Source organism: Poecilia latipinna, unplaced genomic scaffold, assembly GCF_001443285.1.
Source record: "Poecilia latipinna isolate Pla-1442-1.1 unplaced genomic scaffold, P_latipinna-1.0 Scaffold286, whole genome shotgun sequence".
In the NCBI taxonomy this organism is placed as follows: Eukaryota; Metazoa; Chordata; class Actinopteri; order Cyprinodontiformes; family Poeciliidae; genus Poecilia; species Poecilia latipinna.
The window spans coordinates 69,749-92,700 of NW_015112902.1; the positions used below are offsets into that span (position 1 = coordinate 69,749).

Below are 22,952 nucleotides of genomic sequence, written 5' to 3' on the forward strand. Positions count from 1 at the left end.
GCATGCTTAAGGGCTACATTAAAAAAAATAAATATCATCACATAAAAATCACTAGAGTATGACTTTTCCAGTGGAAGCCTCCTTGGGCTTGTGTTGATGACTGAAGCTTCAAATCTAAAAAGGTTGCTGCTATCTGGTGAACTATTTTGCTCAGAGGGAGTTTGTGTGCTTCGTATGCTCTCCCAGTCAGAGTAAGCTTGTTTTTTCTTTCTTTTTTTTTTTTTCTGTGTGCTTATTTTCTTCCTACAATTCAAAAGTATGCATGCTATGTGAATTGATGCAAAAAAAAAAAAAAAAAAAAAGCCATTTGTTGTAAGAGTGTATTTAGCTCCCAATTTGAGTTATTTTGAATAACTGGGTCAAATATGAACAGATTGAGACATAGGGCTGGTTTAACAAAAAAGGATTTGATTATGGGATTGACCCAACATACTGGGTCACATTTTCAACCCAAAAATGGGTCAAAGTGAGTAGTTAAGGTTACCAAATGAGCGGGTTCACAAACTACTGAAGTAAAAACCAAAGCAATTAGTGAATTAGCTGCTTCTAGTGTGAACCACTGACATTAACATTCTTACACAGGACGATTTTACAGTATTTCCATTTATTTCTTTAAGTGGAAGTGACATATAAGAATCAACCATAATTCTGCATTATGGTTGTTGCATAATGCAGCATTAAATGCAATGCAGAAAGCAATTCATCCGTATTCAGTTCAGCATATATTACAGAAAGGGAAAATATCTGTTATACAATAAAAAATAAATTAAATTAAATAATTACAATATTAACCTTTGCAATATATAAGCTAAACATCAAGAACTGATTAAAAATAAAACCAACATTGGATTATTTATGTCATTTGCTTTTAAATTGTATCTCTATTAACGCAGATCTACTGCTCAAGCATAAGACAGTGTACAATAGTGTACCGGTAAGCTACAATATTATAAAATATGATCGATTATTATAAAATTTATTTGTACCATTAGAATCTTTATATTCTATAACTTGGTGTGCAACTACTCAACACCGCCACAAGGTGGCAGACTATAAACGCAAACATCACAAGTGCTTTGCACAAGTATTGAATTTCACCTTCTAGTTGGTTGTGGGTTGGACATATTAAATTTAATATTGAATATCATTAATATTCCTATCATTGATAAATTCTAAATATAATTATGGGACTGAATCTATTATCATAGCAACACTAACAGAAAGCAAATGCAAGGATTTTCTTCACTGTAAATCCTTTTACCAAAATCTAAATCAAGATTATGTCAAAAAGGTAGGTCAGATGTGGCTTTAATAAGGTGTACTAAAAAGCCTAGCATTGTGTAATGCACATTTTACAGATATTTCATACACAGAGTTTAAATCTATGTTGTCTCAGTTTCTTAATATAATAAGAATACGTGAGATCAGTTGCAGTTTTTGCCATTTGTCTTTCTCACATGGTGGCCACAAGGCAGAAAAAAAGCCCAAAAACAGTTCAAGAAGCTTCATTTCTGTCTTTGAAAACAAAAGAAGGAACATTTTTGATGCTGGCATTAGGGCCATCTCAAATTGAGAGACAGAAAAACCAACATACAGAGATGTGAAACCTGTACAAAATTATTCTACAAGTTTAAAAGTCACTCTTTTACATTAGAGTGGATGGGGAGTGGATGTAATCTTTGTGTACCATGGGACAGCAAAGACAGCATTTGCCCAGTGACTGTATGAGGTAATACATATATAAATATGTCAGAGTACATTTTACATAAGATAGTACGATACAATGCTGAAATGTATCTATTATAAATGCAGTTATGAAACTGTCAGAAACATTCTTCTAAAACAGGGAATGTAACCTTGAATTTGCATTACAACTCACTGTCCCAGTTATGATGGCCCATCTATCATTAAGAGCATTGGAAAATATCATTACCTTCATCATCTAAATCAGAGGAGCACAAGTCAAGTCCTTGAGAGCTATACCAGCCTGCAACTCGCTTGTCCAACATACCTGAATCAAATGGCTCATCAGCATCTTATGTCCCTGGCTGTGAATTTGATTGTGGATCAGTGGTTCTTAACATTTTTTGAGGTACCAAACCCACCAGTTTCATATGCGCATTCACTGAACCCTTCTGTAGTGATTTATTTTTTCAAATTCAAGGTACACTAGAGTGTAGTTGGGTCACCCCAAGATCACTAAGTCTTCTTAAAAGGTAGAGTCTCTAGAACAGTTCTTCAAAAATATAGTCAATGTTTTCAGCAAAGTTGAGCTGACTGTCCAGGAACGACCCAAATTTTTCCACAGTTTCAACAGGTTGGCCATCGAGAGAAACTGGAACCACTTTAAGGTCTTGTTTAGATAATTTAATTAGCTCTACATTCTTAAGAGAATGAAAAATTAATAATAAAGACTTTGCGGTATTCTGATTTAGTAATGTAATCATACTAATCATGTGTTACCACCCCCACGGCACTAGAGGCAGTAGCAACCCCGAAAAGATGCGACTAAGGAGCAGATTTAGAAGTACACCGAAAGCTACAGAATTTGGTAAAAAAAAAGGTGAGTTTTGCTGAAGTAATTAAAGACACAAGTTCAAATCCACACTGAGCTCCTAGCTCCTTCAATCAGTGCTCCTCCGCAGCTCTGATTGGCTCAGCAACGTAACGTGATCCTCTGCAGCAAGTGAAGGCAAAGCGGGGCGTCATCACGACTTTACACAAGTGTGTCTTTACCTCCGCGGCAGAGGCTCCGCCGAACCCCTGAGACCGACTCACCGAACCCAGGTTAAGAACCACTGCTCTAGATGCAATAGTAGATTTTGAGGACTGGACTTAAAATAAATCAAAAAACATTACAGACATCTGTATTTTGATGGTGTCCTCAACTTGTATATAGAAAAATGTAAAACACTAAATATGGTTTCTTTACCACATCCTGTTGTTCTAAAAGTCAAAGCGTGAACTATTAAAATTATTTTTACTTACAGACAGCGATATTTGTTTGCTCAATGTAATTTGTTGTATGCCAAAGTGAAATATTGTCTATTTCCCACACGTTCAACCCTCTTGACATGTTAAATTGAAAGTGCCTGCAGACAGTCATTCAGTTTCGCAGCACATTATATATGATGGTCTCAGTGCTTCTAGCACTGCCAATAAAAAAATCTGATATGGGTAAAGTAGAGCCCAGTGGAAATACACCTTAAATGTCAGAGCTCATCAATGATTATATAAAACCTTGAATTTATCTCCATTATTACAGTTTTTATTATTAAATTACAAACTTACGATGGAAGAGCAAAGTTGAATAATTTGGAACTACTGGAACAATTATAAACCCTGTTGAGTTACTATAAGCACTTTGAGAAAGACCTCAACTGTAAAACCTAACAAAGTGAATATGTCTAATACAGCATGAGGGTTTTTTTTACTGCAAGGGAAAAACAACATAAGCCAATGTAAGCTGTATGCAAAGTGATGTGACTCATGATTTGAAAAATATGTTTCCATAGTAGGTGGAAAAACTTTTAATCAACAACATTCCCATGTTTCCATGAAGCAAATTTATTTTTGTAATTCCAGTTTGCACAATTTTATGGTCAATGGAAACACAGCTATTTCAGCCAAGCTACATCTGAGTTGTTCAGGATGAATGTATTATTAATGCATGTTAAAAATGTCAATATAGCATTCCTAATGTAAAAGTTATTCTACAAAAACGTTTTTTTGCAGCCGGGGCAGATTTCAGTGTTGAGTGATATGTAGCTTCTTCTTCAAGCAGAAACTTTTTTCTTCTTCTGTTGTTTTGCCCAAAATCAGTTCCTCTATAACTAGAAATAATATTTACAGTTTTTACACAATATTATTTTTCCCTGTGACATTCTGTGAGAAACGATCAAAACTATTTTTTTATAATGTGATGACCCAGACACGGGGGCTAGATACACACAGACATTATTTGATTTAGTAATAATATAATCCACTTCCCCCAGGCAGGCACGTACTGTTGATGTTTGCTGGGAACTCCATTCCCAGCAAACAGCAGGCAGACTTCATATAGCCAGGGTAAAAAAGAACAGTGACCTTCTCCAAATCAGACACTCCCATCAGAAAACAGAAAAAAACTCAGAAGTGAGCTCCTGTCCTGCTGTCTGTCATGCCTGGCCTGTGTCATAACCAAATTAATACAGAAACTGTATTCTGTATTTTGACTGTGAGGCTTCCTCAGATGGTAGACAAAAAAATAAGTTCATATCAAAGGCAATTGTAAACAGGTTTGATCTGTCAATACTGTGCCTGAAAATAAAAATAAAAAATTGCGATTCCATTATTTGACTTTTGAAAATTTCCCAAAAATCCAGAAAAAGAAAATCCCACGGGGAAAAAAAAAAAGTACGGAAAGAGAATAAAAAAGTGAAACATAAATGTAAACATTTCATAAGACATGTTAAAACCATTGGCAAGCTCTGACTTATTTGTGGATATTGAGTTTCCTTAAATTTATTTATTTCCTCATCTCAAAATTCAGCTCATTTATGTTCGTGCCAACACGGTTCAACAAAAAAAAACAACAAAAAAAACAAATCTATTTAGATAAGAAACAACTCAAATATAGGAGTTTTTAGTTGCAACAGCAGCTGATTAAGCTCCTCAAAGCTCCAATTAATGCCTGAAGGATTTCTGAACCATCTCTCTCCCCTTGGCCCTGCTGGGTAATATGAGACCCACTGCAAATGGTATAGACAACAACACACACAAGTAATGTTGGGAATCAACTCCACTGCGGTGATACATGACAGTGAGATCCAATTCTGAACTGCTTCTTTCTTTCCCGTTTTTAAGCAATACTTTCAGCAAAGAACATAAAAGTAGTACATTCTTTTCTTTGAAATATTTCATGACTGATGATTTTAGACCCTTTTTATAATAAACAAGCAGCAGAAGAAAAACAAAACATTTCTCTAATTAGAGGTCTCTGTTTTCTCAGTGAGGCAGAATCCTTTCCCTAATTAAACTCTGAGGACAGAGGCACATAATATAATTCATGTTTCAAACATTACTGGGATTTAAAATGAAAGCTCTACGCAGAGGTTAGTACAGTCTGACAGTTCCTGCTGCCCCTGGCTGTCTATGAGTAGGATGAAAAAGTGAGAACAGTATGTTAAAGTTAACAATACGAGAGCAATTTTTGAAAAAAAATGGGGTTCCACAAGGATCCATTTCGGATCATTGCTATTTCGTTTTATATAATAATGAATTACCTGAAAGCTGTAGAGATAGTCAGTGCCAAATGCATGCAGACGCTGTGGTCATATAGAACTTGTTTAAAAAAAAGCCTTTTATTATAAAGGTAGGTTTACTTGGAACAACTACAGCATGACCAAAAGCTGTGTAGGTTATTTGAGCCTAAGTGATTTTTTTTTTTTTTTTAAATAACTGGTACAATGAAGAAAGCACAATGAGGTGTCTGCTCCTGCTCATGATATTTTATTGCAAATGTCTTATTTTATTTTAAGTTGTGTTCTTTCAGTTAATCTGGTTGATATGTTTTTTTTTTTTGTTTTTTTTTACATGTTGTTTTGTATATTTATATAAAACAGGTCACTGTTACATATATGACCTAATTTCCAAATGAGATTTACCTGAATAAATAAAAGTGAAGCAAAAGTTATTAGATTTTTTAATCTTAATATCATTGGACTGAGTTGGGTTTTTACTGTAAAAAAATAGAATATGCTGTGATTGCTTATTTTAAAAATAATAAAAACTCAATTTTTGCCATCTTGAGGAACAGTATTGACAAAAAACCCTCTTCCATCATGTACCTTTGAGATTCACCTTGTGGGCAAAGACACCATCATTCACTGCTGCTAAACATGATATCATCTCACATGTGATGATTCATTTAATGGCTCATACTCAATGGCTGGCACCTGTTATTATGAGGTGTACACACTTTGTCACACACTGTCAATTTAGTCACACTCCACAACTTCCATATTGTTTTAAAAAAATCATGTTATTCATATGGCAGTCTTTGAATATTTAAAGTATATTTGTGTTTAACAAAATAAAGATAAATGTCGGCAACAAGATTATCTGTAGTGTCAAAAATGCACTGAACTCTAATCAATCACAATGATTGAACCTTTAGATAAAGGTATACCTGTCTGGTTCTTAGCTTAGGACACATGTTGATTAAGGGAACAAAAGAAAACTGCTTTGAGTTGCATCAGGAGAGTATCATAAGATAAATGATCTTTTATGCCACACTTGAATACAATGTTAGCATTCAGATCGCAACTTCACCAGACCATCATAAAAGGACATTGCATGTTCTCTGATCCTCTTCAGGCTTCAATACCTGCCTATTTCTACACTTTTTCATTTTATAATTACCTCCATTTCTTTCCATTCAAAAGCCCAACATTAGTTTCAGTTTGAGTCAAAAGGCATATCAATAGCAAATCGCCAGTGAGACCTCGGGATGCTCTCTTAGCCGTGCTTTTTGTGGTTATCTGTATTAATTAGTGTGAGCTAAGATTTCAACTGCAGTTACGTAATAAGAAACGGAGTAGACACGTAATGATTTATAACAGGAAAACACCGACTAGTTTGTCTTTTCAGTGAGCAAAAAAGTATTTGTGCTCATTTCCAGTCAAGTGTATGATTGCGGCGTTTGTTTAAGGAGGCGTTCATTTAATCTTTCTCTGTGCAAAATGTGCTCTTTTACTGTAATTTCAATTCATGAAAAAAAAATCTGTCTTATGAATCCCACAACCCTCAACAGATGAAATTCTTTTTTTTTAAATCTTACTCTGAATCACAATACTCTTTGAAAGCATTTAGTCCATCAAAGATAAGACAAAAGACGAGCACTTGCACCTCAGAGTGTTCACATTTTTGTAAGTAACCAAGCTGAGTTGACTCCGTAATCCTCCATTTTAAGCTTTGTGTTGACTGCTTGTAGCCTAACGTTTCCCTTAGCCTTTACACTTTTCATCATCAGTCACTTTGAAAGGTTTTTCATTTGCGACGCTAATAGCCTTTTGACCCAAAGTTAATTTCACACTGTAGGTGAGGAGTGAATCATATCAGGAGATGGGTTATACAAAGTGTAGCTAAAAGGGTACATTGGCTGAAAATATGACGCGCCCCGGGCTGTTCAGTGGTGTGGAGTTGGTCTGTGAATAGATACGTTCTCCTTGAAAGTCAGAATTTCTCTCAATGTTGAGTCAAACCAACAGGCTGTCAAGGCTTTTCATATTTTTCCCCCTCAACACTGTGAAATTAGTAAATACAATTCAAATACTGAATTTTAAGCTAAATGCAGCTAATCATTTGAAAACCACATTGTTTGGCATTTAAATAAGGATATATATATATATTTTTTTTTTTTTTTGGCAATTTGGTTCACAAGCTTTTTTATCTTTCCATTAGCAGACAGGGTAAAGACTTGACTTTTTAGCCAATAAATGCAAATGTTTTTAGCAAACCAATAAAATGAGGTTTTTATTTCCTGACAGCCATAACAATTTTATGCATTTCATCAATTAATTTACAAGTATTTAAGGAAGTTTTGCAGCCAAAAGAGTGTTCACCCAACTATTAGCAAGTGAGTCTCTATTTCTCTGCAACATCAAACAAGTATTCTGGTCTTGGTGTAAATGCGCTCCTTCTTTTCTTGGGCATTTCTTCTGAATTATCAACAAGACCTTAGAGAGAAATTTAATTTCATTACTATTATCAACATTTACACTTCATCATATCTTTCCACATTTTCAACTAGTGCACAGAAGCAATACTTCTGTCCTCACTGTACTGCTTATGCACCAGAGCACATTTGGCATTAGAGGTGCATCTTTTTTATTTTGGCTCTAGGACCCTTTAAAGTTAATGACCAGACAGGAAATGAATGAAGACAGAAGGGGGGAGGACACGCAGCAAAGGTCAAACTCAGGATCTCTGTGTTGATGACTATTTTCTCTGTAAGACGGGGGTCCTGCCTCCAACTCTGCATCACAAAACGCACTAGTTGTGCATCTTTTTATTTGTTTCCTTGAAAGAACTGAGTTGATTTAGATGAAACACTATTTAAATTCCAAATGGGGCCCTCTATAATTGTGGTACATAACTGGATAAAAAAAAACCCAAACAAAGAAAATAAAAAAGTAAAAAGAACAAAAAAAAAAAAAACTCAATTACTGATTAAGGCAGATATAACCTTGTGCATTAATCATTTTTGCAGATAAGCACATTAGAAGTTTGGCTCACAGGTTTGTAGAATAAAACTAAATATAGAAAAGTGTTGAATATTTTATTAATCTATAATTATTATTATCAACTGGTGTGATGTGAGGAGCAGTTGTGATCCCCCCCCCCCCCCACTTTCCCAAAAAAGTTATTTTTTTTATGTGCCCCAAATTTTCGGGGCACACCAAAGAATGTACCCAAAAAAGTCATAAAAAGGACATTTTAAATGAAACCACCATGTGTATCTGCTACACATAGAGACCCCCATTTTGTCCATATGTATTAGCAAATGATTGATTCAAATCATAATGAAGTTCATCAAGATAAAGCCACCACAGAAGACAAACTTCTCTGCCAAATACCTGCACTATTCTCACCTGAAACAATCTCATCTCATATCTTTTCCAACATTATAACAAATGGCCCTGCATACCAATCTGTCTGAATGAGCAGGCAGTTCCCCAGCTGCTCGGTCAGCTTAATCTTCCTCTTGTTTTTCTACATATACTGTTGACTGATGTCTCTTGATAACTGTGTTGATATTTTTCATAATGCTTCTGGTCCGTCTCTGTGTAAATTCTGGCGGTATTCTATTTAAGTTCCCCTCCTCCTCACCATCTTCATGGCAGGAATCCATTATGCTTTGGTCATTGGAGCTGCAAACCCTTTGCTCCACATCAGTAGCTTTATGGAAGTGTTCAGCTGTTTCCAGATGCATGACAAGTTCTTCTTCTGTTTTTTTTTTTTTTTAGGAAACAGGTACGCAAAAACATAATATACACTGAAAACAGCAATCACAAAAGGCCTTGAGTACTTTTAGTGACATATTCAAGTTAGTTTTTTTGTTGCATCCCTGTACAGTAGTGGTCAGGCGACGACAGGTTGGCTTTAAAAGGAAGATCCAACCACCTGTTCTCTGCTCAGATCTCATTCCTTCTTCATACCATGAACTCTGATTATCTCCGGTTGTGAACCTTCCTACCCAAGCGATGTAAATCCTCTCTTTTTTTCTTTACGCCTTCCGGGTTCCTCTCTAGCACCAATTCCTTCCAAACTCGGATTACATAACTGGGTGTTAGTTGACAAAACTGTATGTTTCTTTCTTTCTGCCAGCAGTTCATTAGTGCTGACTAGACCGTTTTGGTGTAGCCAGCACACACAGTGGGTAATCTTGGTAATCCTTGTGTTTCACCCTGGTTTACTGCCAGGAAATTTTTTCATCTGTTTACCAATGTGTTTAGCCAATAAAGCATTTGTGTTACAAAACTAAATTAATTCCAACTAAATAAGCTATGAAATATAAACCCTCAACTAAATGTTTATCTGAAAATCTGCTATTGACGAGATTAGTTTTGAACTGATATTTGTGAGTAATCTAGACGTTTTGGCATTGTACAAGTATAATCCTTATTATTTAGTAAACTAAGAATCCTCAGGATTCAGTCAAAAACAAATATGTGGTCTGATAGAGAAGCACAAAACACAAATTGACATTTTCTTACCAACATCCTCCCACTATGTGCATACTGCATACCGTGCAGCAGAAACACCGACAGTCCCAAAATCAAACTTCCTCACCTCAGATTGACAGCACACCGGGCTGGATACCTGCTCGCTTACACAAACAAGCTCGCTCCCCGCAGCTGCAATCCCAAATTATGTCCACAGCTGAACACCTGCACTGACAGCAGCTGAGGAGTGCCATGTTCATTTAGGTGAAGGAAAACCTGTGGGAGTCTGCCGAGTATTAACAAAAATATTCTGACATCATTTTCCTCAAGGACGCTCACACAGACTTGTTGTATAATTAATGGCTGAGGCGAGTGGTGCTGAAAGGCTTGTGTGAAAATGTCATCCAGCAGTTGATGTTGGAAATAACATCGGCTGTTAGTGAATATGTATATATATATGGAGAAAATTAAAAGCCCACTAAAAATGATCAATTTCTCTGATTTTACTTTTTATAGGTATATGTTTGAGTAAGATGAACATCGTTATTTTATTCTGTGAACTACTGACAACATGTTTCCGAAATTCTGAGCAAAAATATAATACGTATTTGCATAAATTGAGAAATGGTCAAAATGACGAAAAAGATGCAGCGTTTTCAGACCTCAAATGAAAAAAAAAAACAATTTCACATTCATTTAGAAACAGCCAGACTATTCAATGGAGCACACTAGACTTTTAAGATTTTAATTTGTGATAAAAAAAATAAAATAAAAAATTGAATCCTGTATCCTTTTCCTTCCATCTCACAACTTTACCCTACTTTGTGTTGATGTACAGTACTATCTGCTAATAAAACATAATGAAGCTCATAGTAGAGACAAAATGTCAAAACGTTAAAGTAGTGTGAAACATTTGCAAGGCAGTATAATTCTAAGAAAAATGAATTTTGTGGCTTTTACCGTGGATGTGATCGCTGCTTTGATAAATAACAGGTCTGTCCTGTCATAAGCAGTGCAGCGTCTCTCGCCGGTGAATGAAGCACTGTCGCCACCTCAACGGTGATTTACAGCACATTACATGACTTGTCATAAACAGACCATGAAAGACTCACTGTCATAGCTTGGTGAGCTATTTACTTCACGTGAAGTGCTTCTAGACTATAATCTATGCTGTACTGGAATGAAAGTGACAGAAGAAGTTACAGAAGATATTAAACTGAGTTTGTGTGGGACTTTGGCAAGAGCTCCTTTAATATGCCCCAGTGGATCTGAGCAGTGATGTGAATGCTTGGCCACGTCAAAAATGCTACACTGGCTGATTATTTTAACCTCTAACAAAGAATGCACAAAGCACATTTTGGATCCAAAACGGAGGAACGGGGAAAGCAGCCGACCAAAAGAAGAAGTCATCTTGTGTATGGGATTCTAATATAGAAGACTGTTTATCAAGATTCAGTTTTCTTCATCAGCTGTGGCGTAAACATATATAAGACTGGTGTCATTTCATTTCCATCAAGCCAGAAGTTGAGAAAATATCTGAGCTTCAGTTCCCCTTCAAACAATAAAGTTCTTTACAGAGGATGTTCTCTGACTGGTTGATGTTCTGATCCGTCATCCATAAGCCTCCACTTAGAATCCTTCAGCTGTAGCATTAGGGAAAGATAGGTTAGGCTACTAAGATTTATTTATTTTATTTTTTTCCTGTGCCACTGAATCAAGCTGTTCTCACCCCTGCTAAACTTTACTACTTAAAGAAAAATAAAATTCTTGATGAATGTGGACATTCAATTTTTGTGTCACTGGGACGATGGTGGCAGCTGCTCCTACTCATTTTAGGTAATGTTTATTGTTCATTACTTGTGTTTAGTTATTCTTTATTCCATTTTAATCATGTTATTTGTTACATTTCTTTGCTGCTCTGTGCCATCTCTCTCTCCCCCTCAGTCTACTTGCCTGGTCTCCTCTCTCACCTGCACCCTGTTACCAATCAACCCTTATAAATACAATGTGTCCTGGGTAATTACTCAAACTTGGCCATATCTACAGCCCTAGCATTAAGTACAAAATAAGGTAAAATAAAAACAAGTGGACTTCTGACAAATGGGGCTGGATGAGGAAGGTTAAAAACAAGATCCAGAGCTCATTGTTAGAAGACACCAGTGACGTTTTTCCTCAGTATAAGCTTTTCTATTAGCACATCTTCCCTAGAGGTGCTAATAGATGAGGAGGGCACTGCACATTGAGTTGCAATAATTATATAACAATATTGTGCTAATTGGAATAATGTGCATTTAAAGGTTTATTTTTAAAATGATAATCAAATCTGTGAAATAATTTGTTTCAGTTCCGTTCATATGATAAAATCTGTCATTTAGGTATTTGCTGCCAGCATGAGTAATATGTTGATTTGGAAAAGCTGGAAAGTACCATGAGTCATTTCACAGCATCACAAGGAGTGTTTAACAACCTCTGTAGCTAGCAACATTTTCATAATTGTTGATTTATGGTAGATAAGGTACTGCATGCACTCAGCGAGTAAAAGATCGTTGCTCTGTTGAGGTGACATTTAAGAAGTTAAACAGTCAATTATTACTATAAAAATAAAAATGTAACTGCAACAGTATACATGTGAACAATGAGGGCCAGTTAAACAAAGGGGAAAATATTTACATCCTGTGAAGATCATTGGTGCTCCATAACAGGAATAAAAGCATCTGTATTTTAGCAAGTGAGATAATAATCCTATTATTTGGGAAACTTACCAAAAACACCTTTTAAAAACGAACTATAATACTCATTTATCCTTTATTTGCACTTTATTTAACAACATCAACAAAAAATACATGAATAGTAAACAGATCCAGTGCCAGAAGCAAATAATTAGAAAATAAGCAGCAGTTTAGATGTAAGGAACTCTACTGCACGACCATCTTCAGATTTCAATTTCAATATAATTAAAATGTCTTTGCACAGTTTGATCTCTCAATATGCAAGCTAGATAATAATAATAATAATAATAATAATAATAATGAAGAGATACACAAAAGGTATCAGGAAAGGCTAGCAGAAAGATGTTTGGTAATTTACTGTCACCTTTTAATAAATCTCCTGAACAGATTCATTCTATGACCCACACGACATGACGAATATTTTCTTGACTTTGTGATGCAATGAAAAAATTGAAAGATTTAGAGCCAAAAAAGTCCAGATCCATTTTTCATTTGGATTTTTCTACTGGTTCTAATTAAATAAAGGAGGTAATTATATGCTGCATAATATACTCCTGTTTCAAAAATGTCTTGCAGCTGAACAAGCTGGAAAAGAGAAAAACCTCAGTCATGAACAAATGCTGAAAGTCATGCATTCTGTAGGCCATGCATTATATCCGATATGAATGGATGTTCTTGAAAACAAGCCATCCATCCATCCAGTTTATGTACTTGTCTCTGTCCTGAGTACCGGAGGTTCAGAGATCAGCTCCGTTGTCAAGTAGTAAAAAACAAGGTTCATACAGTATAGGCTCACAAAGGCAGAACTGTGCTAAGTAGGAATAACAAACTGGGGCAAAAAAAACAAACAAACAAAAAAAACAGATCCTCTTCTATACAATAATAGTCAGTAAACCTTTAGTAACACAAACTCAGAGATTGTACCTATTTTACCTTCAGTTAGCCATTTAGCTATTTTATTAAAGGAGTTTCCAGCATGTTGGGGTGTGTGGGGTGTTAACAAATGACGTTGGGCTCCGTGAGACTTTGTATTCATTATTAGTTTTCCTCCGGTATATTACTGATGTTTTTTAAAAGCAGACCGAAAATACAGTAAAAGGCCCTGAAGATTAGATTTAATTAAGAATAAATGAGTCAGTGTTGTTGTCAAGAGGCATGAAAAAAATTAATAAGTGAAAACACCAGCGAACAAACACACAGATATTAGCCTGTCTGTCGCTATCGTTCATTAGAAATCTGACCATTAAAGTGAAAGTCATGCCTTGCATTTATACGGCATCATTACTCACTTAAAATAAAGCTTTTTAAACTGCAGAATGATTGCAAAATCAGCGGTGCATATAAAGATGTACGGCTTGGGTTATTGACGGTGGGATGACAATTTGAAGCTGTAAGGAAACGGGTGTTGCTGCAAGCAAGCAAAACATATTTGAAATAACCTACATATAAGCTAATAGACAAACTACTGAAGTAAAACAAAACAACCAGACAAGAAAAATATGTTCATAGTTGTAAAAAATATGTTTTGCACCTTTGTCACACTTCTGAGAACTTTGAAAAATGATCTCTAACTTTCCCGTTGTTGCTTATGTAGACAAATAATTTTCGACCGGTGCCATATTGTTATTCCTCCTTTGTCAACATGGGTGTCCCCAAGGGAGACTGCATTCCTTACAAACACCAGATCTCCATTCGGGACACTTGAGATGACCGCATGCATGGTGATGTGAGAGGAAGAGAACGTACTGGTGAAGATTAGTTCCCATAAGCTTTGACTTACCCTTTGAACTTCCTGCATCCCAGGAGAATTCTGGATGAGTGAGGCTGAAACAGGCCACCAGCCACTGAGAGAAAAAAGACATGCAAATTAGCTGGATGGGGGGGAAAATAATGACAAATATGGGGCTGTATGAGTTTTTCTGCTGAACTTTTGACTGGCAATTTTGATCCAATAAAAATAGCACGAAGAGATAAGAGGAACACACTTTCAACAGGAAAAGTAAAACTGTAAAAGAAGTTTGTTTTGTTTTGTTTGACTTCAAGTGGAGGGGTCAGAGGAGCTGAACATTTATTTTTTGCAAGTGAAACATAAACACAGCATGATTGAAGGTTGTATTTTAGTATGTAGAAAATAGATATTGTATTGGCTCATCATCCATCTGACATTCACATGATTCATATCATAGCAATGATCTTTTTGTTTTTTGGGGAAATGCTTCCCGATTTTTTTTTTTTTCAAAATCAGCATATATTTCAAAAGGTTAATCCCACCATGCACTTTAAAAAACCCCCAGGATCTCACAAGCTTCCTCTCCCCATGTTCATTCTTTATATAATGCCTCACCTGTTGTGTTTTTTTTCCTTAAAAACTAAATCTAAATCATATATATATTTTTTTAATCACACTTGTTTTAGATTGATAGATGTGATTATATATGCATGCTCTTTACACCTAGCAATGAACTTAAAAGGTCCAGAAACAAAATGGACCCATCTAAATTCCCCCTCCCCCTTCCATCTCAGGAGGTAGAAACAAACCGTTAACCAGTAGTAAGTAGGACATAGGTGACACAACACAAAGCATAGACCAGGAGCAACTGCAACAACTAAAAAAAAAACAAACAAAAAAAAAATAGTAAGGTATAAGTCTAAAAAAGGATTGCTGCAACCAACGTTGGTCTTCTGTTATTTATGGTACGTTTGGTATTTTGATGTAAAGAGGCCAAGATTGTCTTCTGAGTGCACACATTATTCCCAAGGTACAGAGGATAATGTGCACACTCATTACATAGAAGGTTGATGCATTTCATCTGCAGTCTGCATGAACTGAATCTTTTCTGTTTCCCTCAGGTGGTGAAAAGTCTGCAATAGAGGTGGATTGTGTTTAGCTCCATGCAAGACGAAATCCCTTGTCCCTTACCAGCTCTTGTTTTCCTCCTGGCTGTCAAGCAGAGCCTTTAATGTGTTACGCTCTACAAATTCCTACCTTTGAGCTGCTGGGGAAAGCTGTAAGATCTATCATAACCAACCAGACAAATCGCTGCTTTTGACAGAAATTATTTTTTCTATGTATGACATTCATATAACGACTTTGTGTAACTGGACCATTAATTGGAAGGAGTTGTTATTATGACTAGAAGTGTAAAGTTCAATGAGTAAGGTCATTCATTTTGTAAATAATGTCAAAAAGGTGGCAGCTTCTTTGAGGATGAAAGCAGAAAATATTATACATGCTGCTTATAAGGCGTCCCCCATGAAAATCTGAGTCAAATGGGTAATTCCAGGCACTGCTCAGAAGAACAGCGTACTCCGATTTAAAAACTAATCAGGCATTGAAAACCAAATTAAGAAGTGCTGAAAATGATCTCAAATTAAGTGATAAGCTAAAATGCCCAAGTCTCCCACCAGAGAGCTTTAGGGTAATCAGAGGAACTCTACAATTACCACCGAGTACTGTTTTTATTCTGTAAAACCAAGCTTGTTGCACGAAGTCCCCTCGAAGTCCCAGGGTTGAAAAAATATGACTTGGACTGAAGAACATAAAATTTGTTAAATAAAATTGTTTCCTTTGGGTCTATGACCTGCAGAGAGGTCAGATCAAGCATATGTAGATTATTTCCTGTGTGATGCTGAGTCTATTTGTCACATCCTAGGGATTTTCTGTCAGTTTAAGCACATAAAAATACTTGAGCAGGTCATTTTGCTTTATGCCAAAGAGAAAATGCTTTTGAACAACCCCAAAAACACTAGTAAGAAAGCAACGTCTCCGTTCCAGACAAGATGGTTAGACACACAGTTTTTTTGGCTCAGTTGCTGAAGATTGATGACCATTTTCTCTTTATGTTTTGCTCTTGCATAAAATGTGCAGCGTTTGTGGTACGAATGCATTAAAATAATTTAAAGGTAATCATGTTTGCACCGTTACACTCCTGTTGCTTTGAATACAGTGCTCCTAATATGGTCAAAGATTACAAATATGAAACTAAAAATAGAAATCCAGACACCAGGCATAGAAGAAAATAAGTTCCAACCATGGTGGCATGGATCATTTCTGATAAAGGACATAACGATGATGAATTATGAACGTGAAATGGCCTTTGGAGATGAGTGGAAGAGATGATCTATGGACACTCTGTGTTGCAAGTTAGTGCAAGGCGCACGCGGATCAGAAAGCTCCTCCAGCCACTTAATGCACATGCATGCAAACTTCCATGCTTTCCATCATCACATAGCAACAGCATGTAATCATTTGGTATGAGTCATCGCTCTCAAAAACATCCCCTTTCCTCGCGCTCCACTCTCAACCCCTGCTTGACTGTGCACCAGCACATTTCAGCTTAATGGGATTTTTTTTATCTGAGGTTCCACTTCTTTTCTGATGTTCACGTAGAAAGATAGGTAGGAGAAATGAGGTGAAATTAAACACCAGCCAAAGCAAGCAGCCAGAAACATTTGCCTTAAATAATGAGATAATCGGAATGCTTAAGGTCAGACGAGGGTTAAAAAACGAACTTACATAAGGAGCAAAAATTATCCCTGTATCGAAGCAAGATACTAATCTCTTTCTTCTTAATACTAGAAGGTTAGCATTAGAAATGCATTTTGTAAAAGTGCAGAGCGACGCTTAGTGTTACACGTACAGACAATGTCATTGATCCAAGTTAAAAGCTCGCAAACTTTATATTTCCCCTTTAAAATTTGTTAAAGAGGATATTTTTCAAACTGTTTGAAATGCTAAAATAAGTCTAGCTGGTGTCTGTAATTCACGTTTCCTGTTGTCACGTCCTCTTTGAATTTGTGCCTTTGAGTCTGCTTTATTAGAGGTTTAATTTGCTTTTTCACTTTAGCATTCAAAGCTGCCTCTCCTAACCTCTTCTCTTCTCTCTGGAGATTGGCGTGCCAACTTATTGTTGGTCTGCTAGCACCTCCAAACACAAGAAAGTTGCCAATGTTTGATTTTATGTGGGTTTTACTGTAAATGACTGATTACCATTATGCACAAGGGGGATCTTCTATCAAACTGCTAATGGAGTCGGAGGCTTTATCGTTAAAACTATACCTCTAAGCAGCAGCCCTGGCAGCTTCCAATACATACCCATCATGGAAACAACACAAGTTCACACATTTCATGAAACAAGAGCAATGCACTTACATTACTCTAAAAAAAAGTGAAGTGCAAGAGTAAGTAATTGTACTCGAGAGAAAAGTTGAATGTGTCCGCTCTAAGTGCATGCAATAAGCAGGAAAAGCTTTATAGTACAGAGACAATACACACACACATACGTCTTCTTTAAGGATAGCTGATTTTGGAGAGTTTCTTTGTTCTTCAACAACTATTATTAATCATTATGCATCAACTGAGTGAGCCGATGTTAAGATCGCAAGCATCATTGTCAGCTCTGTCGTGATTAATTCATTTCAAAGCATAAAACTTAATTAAGTCCCGATTAAACACCAGGTGACACAACATATTGGTTTAGGTTTTCAACCAGTAACAAAATAGGTTCAAGTGCCCATTGTCAGATATTAAGGGTATCAAAGAGTTAGTTAACGCCTCAACCGCATTACTAAACAAAACATTTTGGTTGAAATCAGTGTCTCTGAAACTTTTCCAGCCTGAGGACCACTTGACCCAGTCATCAAGCATCCGCGGACCATCCAACTCAAGATTGAGCCTCAATAACAGAACATCTTAATATAAACAACCCAAAAATATGTCTCTTAATTTTTTTTTTCGTTTTTCATCCTAAAGAGTGGTGCTGGTTGTTTTTTTTTTTGTTGGTTTTTTTTTAGGTATGAGGGCATACATATTTGGCTCCAAAGTTTCAGTGTCACTCCATACCGATCTGGTTGTGCAGCTGTATTTTTAGGTAAACAATCATTTTCAATTGTAGATAGTGATAGTTGGAAACTAAATCACACATTTCAGAGCAGAGTCAGCTGGCTCTGGATGCGTAGGCTGAATGTGGAGCCAAAAGTCTGTTAAAACTTTCTCCCTGAAAGTTGCTTTCAGTGTCCCATCTGATGCAATATCCACAAGGCCGTCCACCTGTCTTGGTGAAGCCTTAGAACTGACTTTCTCAATACACATTTTATCCCCAAAAGGATTTCTAATACACTCGAAGCTTGTATCTAAATCTCAGAAATATATTCCCAACTGTGAAGGCAGGGCTTGCAAATGTTGCTTGAGGGATGCAACTGAGATTTCCAACCACGTCCTCTTCAGTAGTGAGGATAAAATCTACGAGTGTTAGAAAGCTTTCAAATACTCTGTGATCGAGACTGCAGCACTACAATTCCATCTTGAGGCGTGTGGCTTTAATTTAATTTTTTAAGACTTCATACCTGCAAAAACAAATGGAGCGAACATACTGACAATCAGCGACAGTGATGGGTAGGTGACGCTTTAGGCCACTGGAGTTTTGTTTTTTTTTTTTTGTCTGAGACCAGAGCACACTCTAGTCATATAGTTTACCATAATTAAATGTGCTGTAAAATAATATAAGAAAAATATCAAAGTACGCATAAGTCAAATGTAAGGCTGTTTTTCCTGCAAGCCAACGCTTTGCAAAGATGTGTTAATGCAATGGGACAGTAGTCCCAAGCACATCACTGAATCTAGGACATAAACAGGAAAAAAAAAAAAAAAAAAGAGAAAATGAGTGACATGTCGGTTAAAAATTTAAATCTTAAGTTTTCCAGATCTAAAGTATCCTTTAGTTTCTTCCCTTCATCTCAAACTTCACCAACAAAAACAGCTCATAATTATGAGAGGGAAGGAAAATTATATTTGGCTTTTGGAAAAAAAAAAAAAAAGGAGGAAAAAAAGTCAATACTTTGTAGATGCTTTTTTTTGTTTGTTTTTGCCAATTGGGGTACGCGTCTACCAGCTTTCATGGCTTCATCCAACACATGACAATGTTTTAATCCAAGCCATTTCACTTCATAGCTCTGGCTGCATGTTTGAGGTCGCTGTTGTGGCTGAAGCTGAACCTCTGCACCTGCCTCAAGGCTTTTGCAGCCTCTTAAAGATTTTCTTTCAGACGAAGGAAACCCTGTTCTTAGATGCATTCATCTTCCCGACTAGTTTCCCAGTCCAGGTAAATGACAAGCATTCATAGCATGATGCTGGCACCACTTTGCTTCCCTGTGGCGTCCATTGTTAATTTTACACCACACTAGTCATTCAAATATAATTTCCTTCTTTGCTATGCATTTTTTTCCCTACATATTCACTATTTCTGCCAGCTTGTAAAAAAAACAATGAATGGCACTTCCATTGGTGAAGAACGGGTTTTCTTCTACTGGAAGCGTATCAACCCGAAAAAAGCCAGACTTGTGGAGAGCATAACTAATAGTTGCCCTGACATCAGATACTTCAAATGGAGCTGTTGACATCTAAAGCTTCTGCAGAGTAATCATGGGCATCTTGGCAGAATCCATAATTAATCCACGTCTTGCTCGATGGATGGCCACGTTTTAGTAAGCTTACAGTTGTGTCATATTTTGTACATTTTCAGAGGATGGATGGGACAGTGCTTAATAAGATATTCTATGCCTGCGATGTTGGTTTAGGACCCAACCCTACTTCGCCGCAACTTTCTCCCTGACCTGTTTAATGTCTTCCTCGGCCTTCCTGGTGCAGTTAGTTAGTGTCCTCTAACAAACCTCCGAGGACTTCGCACGGCAGATGAATTTCCAATGAGACATAAATAAATACAGGTGGACTTGATAAGAGCTGGATGCACTGGAATTTATTCAGAGGAATCAAAATACACCACAACACTTGGATTTTTATTCGACATGCATATTTTCACCTTGCATTCTGCAATAATCGAATCAGTGGTATTTTATCGTACTTTAAGTCAGGATAGAAAAATATGAGTACATATATTTAGGTTTGTGGTTATCTGATAAGACGCAAGAGCGATTAATACTTTAGGAAGTATCAATAGCCAGCACGACCAGCTGGATGTCATGAGCTCGTGCTGCTGTTTCTCTACTTCTCCTCTGTAACAAAGAGACAATTGTCAAATCAAGTTTATTTGTAGAGCGCATTTCAACATTTCAAGGCAGTTCAAAGTGCTTTACATCAAAAACAGTCAACAATTATAAGTAATCAATTGGACGTTTACGTTATAAAATGACGCAGTCGCAATCAGACTCGTGAACGGTTTATGACACCAGAGTGGCCTTTGTCTTTACTGTTTTTATTTGAATTTGAAACTGGCATCTTGTGCAGTTAGCAACTTCAACTGAAATGGTAATCTCTATATATTTTATGGATTGTACATATTCCTTTAAAACGATCCAAAATTTCTAGATTTTGCAGTTTTCGCAGCAGACAGGGGATACAAGCAACGCTGTGTAGTCCAGTTAGCTGCTAAAACTCTCTCTTGACCTTATCTTACGACCCAGGTTGATAATCTGTGAGAACATCATACCCGCTTAATACTCAAAAACTTCTGCTGTTTAAATCGAAGTGGATCAGGCTGTACGTGTTAAAGAATCAGTCCCTCAGAGGAAAAGACACACAGCTGGTGTCATTACCTGCCATTCACAGCCTTCACCTTTTTCCCCTCAAGACTGGCTCAGCTTCCTTTCATCCACCTCCATCATGATGCCATCCAGACTCCATCACCAGGCTTAGACACTCCGAGCGTCGACCCCCAGTCTGACATGTACAATGACGCATGGCCCTGCTTTTAGAGCCAGGTCGCACTCGGCCTTACATAACTCAGGTCTGTTAAAATGCCACTCTCTACCTGCCATTGTCTGGCTATGCAGCCTGTAGAAATCAAAATAGCTCCTGTAGCGAACGAACACCGCAGAGAACTGATTGAAATGCTGGACGGCGCACGAACAGACCTCAAACTGTGATCGGAAAAATGGTAGTAATGATTGCAAAACCTTGATGCACCGTGGCTTTAACTAAAAAAAAAAAAAAAGTCTGAGTTTACAGACATACAAAATGAAAAAAAGAAATGTGTAGAATTAAATTGCAGAGATCATTCTCACTGGAAATACTGAGAGATACCAGCTGGCTGGATGGATTTGGAAAAGAAGTTGGATGATATTAAGTATATGACTGCACATTGCTGATATTATAGGAAAAATGAACATGAACACAATGACCTTGAGGAAACATGGTCCCAAATTAAAGTTATAATCCATTTCTGGATAAAGCAAAACAAGCTTGCACACTGTGCACCTCTAGAGTTACTGGTGTTTCATTAATAATATTAGAAGCACATATTTCTATCTGATTTCAGTGTTTGGAAAATGATCGGTGCTTATTTATAGCCAGGTGCAAGTGCTGAAAACACAGCCTTCAGTGCCAGTTATCACTGATTTGATTTCATGCATGGGGAACAAAGTCACTCATCAAAGCCTAGAAAAAAAAAAAACATGTTTTGGAATGATCCAAGTAGATATTATCCAGATGTTTAAAATTAGCTAAAATTAATGTATTAGTGTCAACAGGCATAATTAGGACAAGAACAGTTTTATTTCCATGGTTTGAGAAACAAATAAAAATATCAGGAAGATTTACTCACTGTATAAAACACTCAAATTGGAGCGCTATAGGGTTCGAAGCAGAAATCGGAGCCAGATACTCGCATGAATATTTGCAAGTGTCGAAGATGCTGCTTTTTACTTGTTTTTGTTCATGTTTAGCAGTTACTGATGTGCAAGCTGGTTGTAGCTGCTGAATTTCAAAGACCGGAATTATTTTCATCACACAGATTGTGCTAAAAAAATACTATTAGACAAAAGCTAGTAGTAGAAATAATAATAATAATAATAATAAAAACATTCCTTCTGTGCTACATGCTTTATTAAAAAAACAGATAAGGATATCACAGACTGAAGAATATTTTCTTCACTCTTCATAAAGAAGATAATTGAATGGACTGCATGTGATAATTACATCATTTATAAAGTTTATTTTAACTCAAAGCTTTTCATCAGGAGCATAATTACATAAAAGGCTGCACCTTCCCATTGTGTAGAATCACTCTTTAATAAAGAAGTGACATTCTGCTGTGACCCCTCAGGTCAGATGTTGGTCTTAAAATTTGAAGGAGTGCCTCGTCAGGCACTATATGCAGCTTGCTCTCATCTGCTGGACTTGATGCCCAAGCATGTATTTAATACAACCTACTTTTTTGATGCATTACTGAAATGTAGCAGACATCAAATGCAAAGCAGATGCAAAATATGGAACTTGCACTCCTTAATGAATAACTCATTGGATGTACTTATATGATGTAAAACACTAAAACCCTTGACGTATGTAGTTTTCCATCAACATTCTTCCTCTCTTTCTGCTTTTAGAGAAGGATCCACGACGGACTTTCTTTGTTTATAGGAACTTAACAAGTACTTCAACACATATAGTTTGAGTAACATCTTACTCATAGGTTTGGTTACCAATGGCGCTGATGAATAGTTTTAAAGTAAAAACACGTATCACCACTTTCACAAACATAAAAAAGGAAAATAAAGTGGCTGA

The 22,952-nt window shown here is 36.6% G+C and overlaps 1 protein-coding gene across 1 annotated transcript in view; it reads right to left on the bottom strand.

The window, feature by feature from the left end:
• LOC106948405 (catenin alpha-2-like) overlaps positions 1–22,952 on the bottom strand; it is an 88,501-nt gene that overhangs the window by 54,582 nt on the left and 10,967 nt on the right. Inside the window, exon 2 of the mRNA XM_015034044.1 lies at positions 14,217–14,280. The gene's annotated coding sequence lies outside the window, so the exon portion shown is untranslated. The remainder of the gene's footprint in view (positions 1–14,216; positions 14,281–22,952) is intronic.